Genomic DNA, 13,563 nt, shown 5'->3' on the forward strand with positions numbered 1-13,563 from the left:
AGAGAGATAAAAGGCCTAAATGAGCCCTTACACTTAGGAGGCAAAGGGGCTTTCCTGCATTAGTGTATCTCTGAAGGGCAACTTAGGCTTGGGTTTGGATGTCCAGCAAAAACCTTTAGAAAAAATGCTTTGGAAGGATGACTACAAGTCTGAGGACAGGCACTGCAGAGGGAAAGAACTAAAAATTGAGATAGTTTATCCCAAGGAACTAAGTAAATTGCCAAGAAAAGCCTGACAAAAACACAAATTGTCCGTCGGCTCATGTGTTGGCTGTGGAAAAGACAGTGTGATAAATAGATGTGTGCAATTCTAAAATAAAACATATTGGCTGCTCTGCTCCTCTGGCTTTAAGCATTTCATTGGATTCCCTAGTTTTATGTTTCAGTTCTCAAGTATATGCAGTTCCTGGCTAATTGGATGAAGCATTATTACCACTGATAGAAAGCAGGAAACTCCTGCTCTATTGCAGAAGTTACTACAAACTGATTTAGCCTGTATCAGTTTGCCAAAATGTTCAAATCCCTTATAAAAAGGAATTTTTGGAATTTACTTTTGTACTACAAGGGCTTTATTTTGTGAACACCAAACTTGGCTTGCAACAAAAGGAAAGAGAATGAGCAATGGTAACATCATTTCCTGTGCTCCAGTTTGGAAGGCCCAGTATAGTCTGAGAGTTTCATTACTGTGCTAGTACAATTAATCAGAATGCTATTCCCAGATATTCTTCCAGTTCTGATTAAATCTGTGTCCTTTTCAATGATTAAACTGGGATGACAGAGGACATCCCATGGTGTATGATACCATTACTGAAATTCATCTCATAAGGGTGTCCTTAGCCAAAAAGAAATTCTTTGTGAAAGCCTTTCTCCTTTGTAGGTTGACTCTAATTCCTAAATGTATTTTGTATTTGTATTTTGTATTGCTTCAGTCAGGTTCATTCAATCTTAAAAAACAATCTTTCCATAGAAGGCTATCATGTGCAAGTGCATTTTGTAAACTTATTATGCTAAGAAACAGTTCCCCAGATTGGAATTCAGGCGTGTTGATGGGAAGTGACACTATTGTGGATGGTATTTCTCTTTCAGGAATAAAAAGTAGGCTTTGTTCACAATGTCAGTTAAGCCAGCACTAGATTCACTCACTCAACTTTCTGTACCTGATGTCAGTTCAGGCATGAGTACACTTTCTGACAGTTCTATTAATAGAGGACCTAACTACAGCACTGAAGACTGAAAGGTTATATGAAACAACTCTATTTCTATTACATTCTGTTAATCAAAATCATTCTGTATTGTTCACCATTAGGTCACTCAGTGGCAATTACCTGCCTTAAGAAAGGAAGTTTTCTGTGGTCTCCTCTACTTTGTGCACGATTTTCCTTGTAAAGAACATAGGAGCCTGTAGGTTGGAAAAGAAAGGATTTGGTGTGTGCTGTCACAAATGACCTGGATTCCTTTTTTCTGGCAACAAATTCAACCCTGGTTTATAAAAGTAGTGTGTGTCACTATGGGAAACACTGGCAGTTTGAAGTGCTCTGACCCTGCTCTGTGAAATCTCCTGGTGTGCAGCTGCAGAGTGTCCAGCATGGCCACGGTGGGAGGGCAGGTGTGTGGCTGAGGCACAAACTCGTTTAGTGTTTCCTTGCACAGTAAAGACTCTGTGGAATCCCATCATGAAAATGGAGCTGCTGGGCCACAGCAGAGGGGAACTCTGTTGGCTTGCATCTCATGTTGCCTGTCCTTAAACACACCAGGCTTTCTGGAGAGAGGGAGAAGCCTTTCCCTGCTAGGTGAAATGGTCTTTTATTCTGTTAATCTCTACTTTCTGTACTGCCTATGCACAAACACCTTGTCCTTCTGTTTGTTGAGGCAACGTGCACCACATTTGAGGAAAAGATCTCCAGATAGGTGAGATTGGTTTTTTGAATTTGTTTTACTGTCCCTGGCACGCAGCCTCTCTGCAGCCATTTCTCCCATCTCTGCATTGAGTGGAAGGGCAATAAGAATTTAGATTACTTTCCCTTTTTTGAGACCATTTCTGGTATAATGACTGTTCAGCTCTGACAGCCATTTGCTGTGGTCCTTACTGCATTAATCTTTCCCTTGGCAAGGCCATATTATCATAATAATTCATCTCATGATTATAATAGGAAATCCTGGCACTTTTTCTGTCACCTTAAAAAGGATCAAAGCTTCACATTGAGCATCTTACTTTTCTTGAATATGATTTCTTTTCTTTGACTTTCTCCCCAGTTCCTCCTTCACAACACAAATCACAGATTACGCTGGTAGATTGTTTGTGTTCTGTAGAGTGTTCCAGGTGCATTCACACTGTTAACATCATCTGCTCCCCTACTTCAGCTTCCTGGCAAACTCAAAAAGCTGATGGTAAGATAGACACAGCTCCCTGTAACAGGTCTTGCAAGGCTCCTCTAATTTTACAGGCTAGAGTAATTTGAAGGGACATTTTAAATGGTAGCATTGTGAAGTATCGGTTTTTAGGCTTAAAAACAGTTCCTGTTAGGCAAAAAGGGACCATTTATTTGTCCTTTTTAACATTTGCAGGGTTGGGTTTCTTGCAGTTTATATCTAGCAAACAGTAAAGGCAAAGTGTTTTAAAGGCTTATATTCCAGACCCAAGTTGTCACCAGGAAATAATATCAGTTTGCTGAGCAGTTCTGTGTTCCTGTCTCTCCCTTAGCACTTGCTATTGCTGTGCTTTTATTGATACATAAGTAATTTGCTCTAAGGAATCTCTTTTTTGAACAAGCTTTGACTGAGTAGTAAAATCTAAGTTATTTCTTCATGTATTGTATATAGAGGTAAAAGTTGGCCATTACTGTGGATATGCATCATAAAGAAAAGTGCTCTGAAAACTCCTTGTGAAGAAAGGAATTGGGAAAAAGGAGGTAGCAATTCATGGTATTTTTTGTTTGATTCACAGCTCCTTGCTGGCTTGAATAAGAGCACAACAAAGACTAAAAGCTGTTTTGTTCCCACTCCGGTGTGACCTATAAATAAAGTGGGGACTAAACTTGGACTGAGCACATCAGTCTGGGCTCAGGTATTTGTGCTGAGTTCAAGGCTACTCCTCCAGAACAGGTTCAAAAGTTTAACTGTTACTCAGATGCTGCTGGGCTCACGTTTCACTGGAAGTGGGCGTGTGTGTGAAGAAGTGTGATTTCCTGGAAAAACATGGACCAGTGAATCAGTGGCATGGCAAACAGAGAGAAGCCTGGCACAGGAATTGCTGCAGCTGCTGTAATGCATCTCTTCAGAACCTGCCTCTGTGCAGGGCATGATGAAAATACTGACACTGACTTGTGTGGTAGGAGTGCTCAGCTTCTTCAGAATTTGTCCCTGTGCAGGGCACAATGAAAATACTGACACTGACTTGTGTGGTTGCAGTGCTCAGCTTCTTCAGAATTTGTCCCTCTGCAGGGCACAGTGAAAATACTGACACTGATTTGTGTGTTTGCAGTGCTCAGCTTCTTCAGAGCTTGCCTCTGTGCAGGGCATGATGAAATACTGACTCTGACTTGTGTGGCTGCAGTGCTCAGCTTCCCCAGCTCAGCTCAGCTCCTGCTGTGTTAACACTAATCCCTGATGATCTCCTGCCCAGGTAAGGATCTCCATTCTTCCCCACCAGCCCCAATAGTCAGCATGGCCATGCATGGCAGTGCATGGTGCTAAATTTTCCTGCCCAAGATACCAGAGCAAGCCCTGGGGCCAGAAATAGGAGCTGGTCCTGACTTCCATTCCCTGATAAATGAAACCACAATGACCCTAATGTTCAAACCTCACCATGTGTCTGTCATTTCTTAATAAATCCAGCAGTATTCCCTCTAGGTCACTGACCACAGATAAAGGCTTCAGTTGTGGCATGAAGCATGGACCATGATTGCTTGAACCAAGGAGAGCAGATGTAGATGTAGAATAATGGTGACACCTAAACCAAGTGTTTTGACCTGACTTTTGGGTAAGATTTCTGCTATGAATCAGGCTTGACAGGAATGGTTGTGGTAAAACAGTCTCTGGAAGTGCAGGAAATCCTTATGGATTCTTATGGAGGTGTTGATTCAGGCTTTTGGCAGAAAGGTGCTGTTTCAGAGCTGGGTAAACCAAACTGACCTTGTTCCAAACTTTATTTGTATAAGCTTAAACTATTACTTAAACTGATAACATTCTCAGCTGGGAAACAGACAGGCCTGGTCATTAGTGGTAGGAGAGGGTAAAATGACCCCTGGGAGGTGTTCACTTTACACAATGGGGACATGATTTCCTCAGAATTCGATTTCTTTCCTTATTATTAGTAAAAAAAAAAATCATCAAAATAAATCTGCAAACAAAAGCAGCAGAAATTAATGATGAAAGACTGTCTTAAATTCAACATAATTATGGTGAGGGTTAAACTAAAAGGAAAGTTGCTATTTTCTAATTCATATTTCTAAAGAATGGAGTGTAAGACAGCTTTGCTCTGCAACCTGGAAGCCTAATTGACAATCAGTTTAATATACCTGATGGAAAGCAGTCATGAGATCCACTGCTGTGTCAGTGTTCAGTCCTTGGAACAAACACAAGGATTGAAATATGAGGCAGGTCATAATTGATTTGCCTTTTCTGAAATGCTGGCATGCTGGCATGGAAGAAAATAAACATCAGAATTCTTTCTTGAAGAAACAAGGACACATACTCGAGAATGGTTATTTGTATGTAAATTTGATGCCAGAAGTTAAAATACTGTTTTCAATACTTCCTTTTTCTGTTGTTGGCTTAAACAAGAGAGTTAAATACTTGATTCATCATTTAAAATGGCAAGCTGGAAATACAAATTTACATAATTTATTTTATATTTATAATTTTTAATTACGTTCTTAAATAGCAGATTCCATGTGCTTGGCATGCAATTAGTTTCTGACAGCGAGTAGGACTGAAGTCATTGACTTAAGATATGTGAACATACATCTTTTCAAACTTCTGATTTTGTTCTTTAATCTATCAAGTACTATTTTGTTTATTAGATGCTGTGAGCTTTTAACTGATTCTCTCTGTTAAATTACATTTGATGGGATTCTGTTAAAATGCACAAAGGGATCATTAAAAAGCAGAAATGAAAATTTGGTTTTAGCTCCCCCCACTACCAAGATATTCATATCATCAGATCTCATCCTCCCACAAGTTAGAGCTAAGCATCCCACACCTTGATTTTGCACAAAGTTTGGAAAAGGAAAAATCAAACTGCCTTCCTTTTCCAAATCCATGTTTGCTTTCCATCTCTTAATGAACCAGGCATCAAAATGGACTTGTTGAATAAACTCAGATGAAGACATTTCTTTCTGCACCTGCAGATGAAGCTCTGCTGGAAGGAGCTGGTTCAGCACTCCACATGCTATTTCCAGCCACTTACTCAGTTACACCCACCAGTTCAGTGTTTTGACTTTCTCTGAAATTTCTGCAGCAAGCCTGAACTACTGGTATATTCTGTACTTTGTGATGCTGGATTCCATGGCGTGTGGGCTGCCCTTATTTCACATTTTATTTTAGATAGGGCTGTTTTTAAAAGAACAGACATACTTGGTTTAAAATAAAGAATTACACTTTAAAAGTTGTTTTTCTGTTTAACTTGCTAAATTCTTTATTTTTGCTCACATTTTATAAAATATATCCCAAAAATTCATTTTGCAAAATGCATCCCAGTTGATTCCTCTTACCTCAAATTGTGGCTGGAAATTATTGATTATAAGATATATAAAGGGCTTGGCAAGAAAGTCAATTTTTTCCTGGAACAGTAAACTTACAGTTCTTTGAGATATTCTCATATTTGTACCTGACACATTCTGGTGCCTTTGCAAGTACAAAATTAGTGCAGTGCACAAAAGGGAAGGAAATCTGTCTGCAGCCAGGGAGGGATGGGATAGAACTGCCCAGAGATGGAGGGAGCAGGGAATTCTGATGTCACCTGCACAAGCAGAGCATGAGCAGCACGACCTGCACTGCACAGCTCAAGGGCCAAATCCCTTAATGTGGATGCACTTAGAGATGTTACGTGAGGATTAGTCCCCTCAGGGAGGCAAAATAGGTTAAGATAGTGCAACACCAGCCATCAATGGGCTGTACTGCTATCATAAAATATAATATTTGCCTTCACAAGAAAATTATACAAGCACAATTCTTATATGATGCACAGGAACTGAATTGAATTTCACCTGAAGGCCAGGGGAGAGCTGGGCTGGGGAGCAGCAGGCAGGTCTGTGCTGGAAAAGGGTGGGAGGACAAAAGGGCTGAAGAGCTGGGGCCTGGGGAGTCTGGTGCTGTCAGGGTGGGGCTGTGTGGGACTGCTTTGGTTTCTGTCAGGGCTCACAACTTGTTGGAGGAGGAGAAAAGGGGGAGGGGGAATGGAGGCAGTGAAAACACAGGTGGCTTCAGTTATATTTGGCTTTTTGAACAGATTAATCACTTTGTTGATTTACACTGTCCCTATTCTGTACTTTTAAATCATTTCTTAAGGAAACATTTTAATGAACTAAGTCGAAAGACATTCTATTGACATAAGGCTTTTTGGAAGGTAAAGATTTTTTGTTTTTTCTTTTGATAGTTTAGCAAACTGATTTATTGCAGTTCTTCCATCACTGCCAGTTAATTCCTGCAACCATTCTGAACTTTGAAACAAAGCCTCTTCTTAGCTTCATTTAACTTCAGGATTTACAATAATAAATCTCCTGACACTCTTTTTTCAAGCAAATGTATCAGCTGAAGTTGATATTAATGCTCTATTATGAACAGTATCCAAAAAGCTACTTTGAAGTATGGCAAAGAGACTTTGCTGCTTGCTGGCTCATAGGAATAAAGAGATAATAGTTCTTCCACTGAAACTGAACTTGTCTTAAGCAAAAGTAGCTTCTAAAATAATGACAATAAAATTCTTTTATTAGAAGCCTGAGATTCTGTGTTCTTATACTTTCTCAAAAGTGTGTAAAGTGTGCAAATGCCAACATGACTCCAGGAAAGACAGAAAAGCCAGAGTTTATTCATATTCCTCAGCATCTTACATGTAAAGCATCCTGGGACCATCTTCAGAGCAGGTAAAATTTCTGGTAGGAAGAATGAATGGAAGGAGATTGTGAATGAAATGAATAGAAAGAAGTTTAATTTCTATATTTTTACTGTAATATTGCTAAGTAATTAATAAATGATTCATATAATAATTTTATTGCTCTGGTTTTAAATTTTGTGAAGAGCATTGTATTCAAACCAGAGCTTTGAGAACCAAGTGCTGAAGCCTGAAAACATCTTGTACATTAGTTAACATGAATCAGATGTTAAGTAGAACTGTGCAAGTGTTTCAAAATTTTAATGTTTATTGTTTTCTTTCTCCCTTTAAATTATTTATGGTGCCATTTGCTTTAGGACTGCAGGCTTGAGATCCCTTTGCTTTAGCAAAGGAAGTTAGTAGCAGAGAAAGGAGTTCTTCCCAAGTCTTTTCTCCTTTCTCTTACAATATAACTGATAGATTATCCTTTCCACCTTTTTTTCCTCCATGTTCTTTATTTTCTTTTTTTTTTAATTTTATTTTTTGCTTCATTAAAAGTAGATATTTGGCTGGTAAAGATTTTTACAGACTTTTTAAATCTCTGGTGGATTAAAATCAAACAGAAGATGCCCAGGAAAGAGTGACTTTAGCTACTTTCTCCATTTGTTCTCTTGTTGTTGAACTGGGAGCTGCCCTCTGCCTAAGGTGGGTACCTATCAGTGATAGTAAAGATATATTTTAATCCCAATTCCCTATCTAAATTGCATTATAACTTTAAAAACTTCCAAAAAAATTGCATCATAACTATCATAAAAATCAGCATCCTGGGGTTAGTGCTTAAAAATGACCAAGTTTCTTTTGTTGCTGGCAGAATTTGTTTCCCAGTGCTGTCAATGAAGCATGGCTATAGTGAATTCATGGACCTGCCCTTCCCAAAGGGGTGAGCACAGCCTCACTGTGCCTTGCTGGAAGCATTGAGAGTGACAGTAAATCTCTTTGTGCAGGATTTACTTCTGGGAAATAAAGACATTCTCAATACTTAATTAGACTATTTTTAATTTAAATGTTTATTCTAATTTTTAGTTAACCCAAACCTTAACCTTCTCTGTAGTGATTAAAATACTGGGTTCACTGCAGCTCTACCTTCAGTCTGGAGCTAGTGAGGCTGGAAAGAGAGAGGCCTCATAGGGAAAGGTCTCCATTTCTGTTCTGTCAGTGCTTGTCTGTTTGTCATTTCTCATAATTAATGCCTCCTGTCTCCTTTGCTGTTGTCTTAATGAAAAGGACTCTGGTGTATCACAGTGAAGACTGCAGTGGTCAACTAATGATTCTTCTGGGGTTGAATGTTTCACTGTGGTATAAAGGTCAAACATAGGTTAAATAGACATTTAATTCCACTGTCTTCTTCCAGAATCCAAGCAGATGCCACAGCCCTTTTCTGCTATAATTGTGTCAGAAGTATCCAGAATCCCAAAATGCAAGAAATTCTCTTATCAGCTATACCAATAAAGATAAGCTTTAAATAATGGTAAAGGCCAAAGCAGATGAACTGGTTGGTGAAATAGCATCTTTGGTGCACAGTTACTACAATTCCTCACTTCTCTTGACCTCCATGAGCTGCTCTGTGCTTGACTAAATCTCAGCTGGAAGAGGGAGCTCTGTTCAGCAATATGCAGCTTTCTCCTTTGTCTGATGTTAATGCAAAATGTTCTCATTTGCAAAGGAGGTCTTTGCTTTTCTTTCTGTTTTCCCAGGGAAGAAGAAGAGAGCAGTTAATAGAATTGAAGTGTCTTCATCTTTTGCTGCTCTGTGATTATGTGCTGGAGCTGTAATTTCTTCTGCTATACTTTTTGGGACAGAATTATAGGGATACAACCAAGGAGAATGTCACCTGGGAGATAAGTTATCTAGGTAAGCACCCTAAGAACTTTTTTGTAAAGCTGCAGTTGGTTTCCTAATTTAAAAGATGAAGAAGAAGAGTCTGAACTGGCTTCCCTGCCCAACCAAAAACATCATCTGCATTCCAGGAAGTAGGAATCTATACAGAGCTTATTGTCAGTAATAATGAAATACTAGGTTTTATACTTTAGTGTGTGTAAATTTTATTTGCTGCTATTACAATGCTAGAATATGCTCCAGTGAATCCACCCTGGGTTTTGTGCTATTACTCAGGCAATAAGAAAGAAAGCGTTTTAGAAAGAAATTCGGGGTGAGGAGGTAAAAAAGGATGTGGTGACTAAAACCAGCATTAATTGAAAGTCACAGAATGAGAATCTCCCTAACAGATATTTTCCAGTTAAGTGTGTAGTGGATCAGCTGGTCCAACTGGTTTTATTGAAGTTTTTCGTAGTAGTGGACTACTATAAAGATTGTTAGTCTGGCAGATATGGACAGAAACTCCAATTAAATAATGGCTCACACACATAGGTCTGCCTGCAAAGGTGAAGAAAGACTGTTGGCAATCTAGTTTTGATTATTCAGGTACTAAATTTCATGCTAAAATACGAAATATTTCCTAACAGCTTTTGACATCATGGCTAATGTAGCTGCAAGCAGCACACAGAGATAGAGCAGATTCAACAAAGTCCAGGTGTAGAATTTCTCAAACTTCCCTTGGAAGGAGAGTGCTTGGGCTCCCTCCCTCTCAGCTGTGTGTTCCAAGGCAATAACAGCTTGGCAAATGTGCATCAGTCTGCAGGGCTGAAAGGCAAGAAAAATATCCACATTAGTAGATGAGTCATCTCTGGAGTTTTGTAATATAGACTTTTATGAGAACAGGATCAAGTGTTGATTCTGTAATAAATCTGTAACTGAAAATTATGCTACTTTTATACATGGTCACACTTCTTGAGTTGCCTGCCCTCCTGTCAGGCTGGTCACTGCCTGGTTTGAGCTGTCAAACTCAAACCCTGCAGACGTGCAGCCCAGGTGTTCATGTCTCACTCCAAGTCTGCCTTTGTGTTTTAGTGCTGCAGACTGGGTTCAAAACCAAAGTGAGTTATGGTGCAGCCTTTGTGCAAGTAGTGACAAACCTTAAACCCCCACAGCCTCTTACCTGGATGTCTCACTCTGCAGCTCTTTTGCAGTCACTATAATTGTCTTTGAATCTCCTTGGAGTGGAATATTTCAGGTGGGTCTGGACATGCATTTATTGAGCTGTCTGTCTACCAGATGGATGTTAAATTTCACTTTTTTGATCTTGTCAGACACTAAAATTATTATGTTGTGCACCGATCCAAATGTCAATTATTTGCAGAATCTCATGATTTATAAATTTGCTTCCATCACAACAGGCTTAAAATACATACACCTTAAAATGCAGACCAGTCTTATATGTTCTGCATTAAATACATGCTTGTTGGTTCTAACTATATTGCAGCAATTAAATACATACCTGCAAATACACCCAAGTATGTCTTTTCTTTTGGTTACTTTATGTTTTCTGGCTGGGTAATTCATGACAGAGATACCAAAAGCAGCTTATTTCTTTCTTCCTAAAATCAGTATTGTTACATCTAGTCAACAATGAATATTATTTTCATACTTAGTTTTTAATTTAGTTTTGATTTTGTTGCTGTTTGCTATTCAGTGGCTTAATAAGCTTCTTTTCTTTACATGCATGAAAATGGTTTGGAGTGAATCAGGATAACAATATATTTTCAATTTATATCTTTCTGACATCTTGGTTCACTGTTAATGCCCTTCTGATGTAGCTTTCTGGGAAAGCTCTGGCAAACCTCCAGAGCTGTTCACGGATGTGGCAGCATCCACCATTAGAGGATATTTGGATAAATACATGCATTCAAAGGCATTTTGTAGTAAATACTTGGAAATCCTCTCAGGGAAAGCCAGAAGCTCTCACACAGGTTGAGTGCAGTCCTGGGATTCAGGCATGGCACATTTGTTGTCCTGCTGAGGATCAGCCAACCCCTTTAACTATCACCAAACATCTCTGCTCATCTGGGGGGCTCTGTTGCCTCTGTCAGGTTCAGCCATCAAAACAACTTTTGGTACCTCAGCCAGACTCCAAATACTGTAAGAAAATATGTTGCTCTGTGTCAGGAGTAGTGCCAAACATGAGAATAATGAGGTTGTGACTTGCTGCTCTCATGGGAGGGTTTAACTGCATGGCACAGCTATGAGATCTCGTGCTCAAATGAGCCACCAAGAGAACAGAGCTCCTGAAGGAGTATGACAGGCATAAAAAGCTGCTTTTTATATTGCATGGGCACCTGGCACCGACAGGGTAAGCTGTGGAGGCAAACACTACACTTTGTTCCAAGAAAGGAACTGCCTGACTGACAGAACAAATAAGGAAAAATTTTAATTGGCTATAACGAAGTGAGCTGTGATCTTGCCTGACAAAAGTTGACTTGTATTGCATAGTGGCATTCTATATGCCTACAATGAGGATTGTCACAAACTTTGGGTGGAAGTTTTTGGTGCAAACATGAAAATTGTGGTTGGAGAACAGGACAAGCATGCAGTTAAGGCAAGGTGGCTCTCAAGGCAAAGTCACAGGGCCCTTCCAAAAACCACTGCAGATTTGTACCCAGCAGTGAAACCCAGAGTGGCTGGAAGGGGGTGCTTGTGACATCGAGGGAAGGGAGAAGGGGGATGTGCAGACAGAGGTGATGGCACCAGTGGCCAGGTAGCACAGCAACAAAAAGCATCAAGTGGTATCTGGAAACTTTAATGAAGGGCAAAAAGAGAATCAAAAGAAGTGCTCAGACTGATGGTTTTGTGTTTGTGAGGAACATTTTGTTTAATCTGACTTTTTCCTGTATTGCTCTTGGTGATGTTGACTGCTAGAGCTGATGTTTTGAGATGACCAAAAGCAGGTTTCTAATATAACTGCTGTGGCAGAACATGATTCTGCTTTTATAGAGCAAAAATTCCAAATTCCAAATTTTCCAAAGAAAGAGTCAGAATTTGGAAGTTCTGCTCTGACAAAAGTTGACTTGTATTGTATAGTGGCCTTCTATATGCCTTTCTAATTTCCAAATTTTCCAAAGAAAGAGTCAGAATTTGGAAGTTCTGCTCTATAAAAGCAGAATCGTGGTCTGCCACAGCAGTTATATTAATAACTTGCTTTTGGCCATCTCAAAACATCAGCTCTAGCAGTGAACGTCACCGAGAGCAATACAGGATGTGCAACAGCGCTTGGATCAAGAGACACTGAAACCATCCAAAGTGAGAGTTAAACCCTGATGAGCTGGCCCTGAGTCCTTCCTTACATGGCCTGAGCTGTGCCTGGGCATCGAACATGGAAAACATTCCCGGCAAAGGGTTCGGGCCCGTGCCGGCCTTGGGGCGCCACCCAGCGGGGCAGCGCAGCCACAGCTCCCACTGCTCACCGGCACTGAATCGGTGATGGAATTGTGCTTCTGATTCGCCAAATTTTGTCCTGGTTTAGGGCAAATTTGGGAGAAAACCTCCAAAAGGGGGCCCCTCCAGAAAGCAAACCCACACGGCCCCTCTGCCCCACCGGTTCGGGAAGGATTCCTCGGAGAGAAGTGGAAAAACCCCTGTTTTGAATGCATTTTGGTTGCCATTACTCTGTGTTTGTATAAAGCAGTTAATAGCCATGCTTTTTGAATTCATACTGTCTATTGGGGTGAAGGCTTGCATGAATTTCTGGTCCCTAGGATTTTTTTGAGATCTTAATATCTCTATGGTCCCTAGGTTTATTTTCTTATCCAGAAATAGCTCTAATATTGTCCCTAATACATAGTTTTTACAGCAGAGGGGCAGTGACCAGAATAGCTATCCTGCTGGGCTTGGTGGTAATGACTTGTAAGAAGTTTATAAACGTGTTGGGGTCTGCTCCAGGTATGAATTCATGGCTATGGTTATGCATCCAGTTTGTTAGAAGAGGAGCAGGGGAAGGGCTTTTCAGCCTTTGCTTTCCTTCTTCTCCTCTGAATCTGTTACACCACTATTGGAGAAAGTTCAGTTTCCCCTGAATGTAAAAGAAACCATCTTTCTGGTATTCAATCTGGTAACCTTCCTCTATACAGCCTGCAGCTTCTCCAGAATGAGGGCTGATGAGATTTCTAGAGGGGCTGATGAGACCCCTGACCCAGGAGTAGACCCAGGTGTGGAAAATCCTAAGTGGTGTGGGAAATGGGAGGAGATGGACCAAATCCTGAAGGAATTCTCTGACCCTTTAGTCTGGGACTTTCCCCATGAACAAATTCAGAACTCACCAAGCCCAGCATAGTGGTTCTGATTCACCCAGTGGTGAATCCAGCACAGCCACAGCTCCAGCTGCTCACAGGCAGGGAATCTGTGATGGAATTGTGGTTCTGATTTGCCTTTGTGCATGGCTGGGGTTGAGATAAAACTCTTACTGTCCACAACGTTGTGTTGATTCTTTATTGCTTCCCAGAACTTCCAAGGAACTCTTGGTTTGGCTGTGTTAGTTAAGCACTGGGATAGTACAGATAGGGTGATATTGCTCAGAGAACATCCTGTGGTCTATAGCAGAGAAAAGGGGAGATGAAAGAAGGAGAAGATAGAATGAAATAGTAG

This window comes from Zonotrichia albicollis, chromosome 22 (genome assembly GCF_047830755.1).
Source record: "Zonotrichia albicollis isolate bZonAlb1 chromosome 22, bZonAlb1.hap1, whole genome shotgun sequence".
In the NCBI taxonomy this organism is placed as follows: Eukaryota; Metazoa; Chordata; class Aves; order Passeriformes; family Passerellidae; genus Zonotrichia; species Zonotrichia albicollis.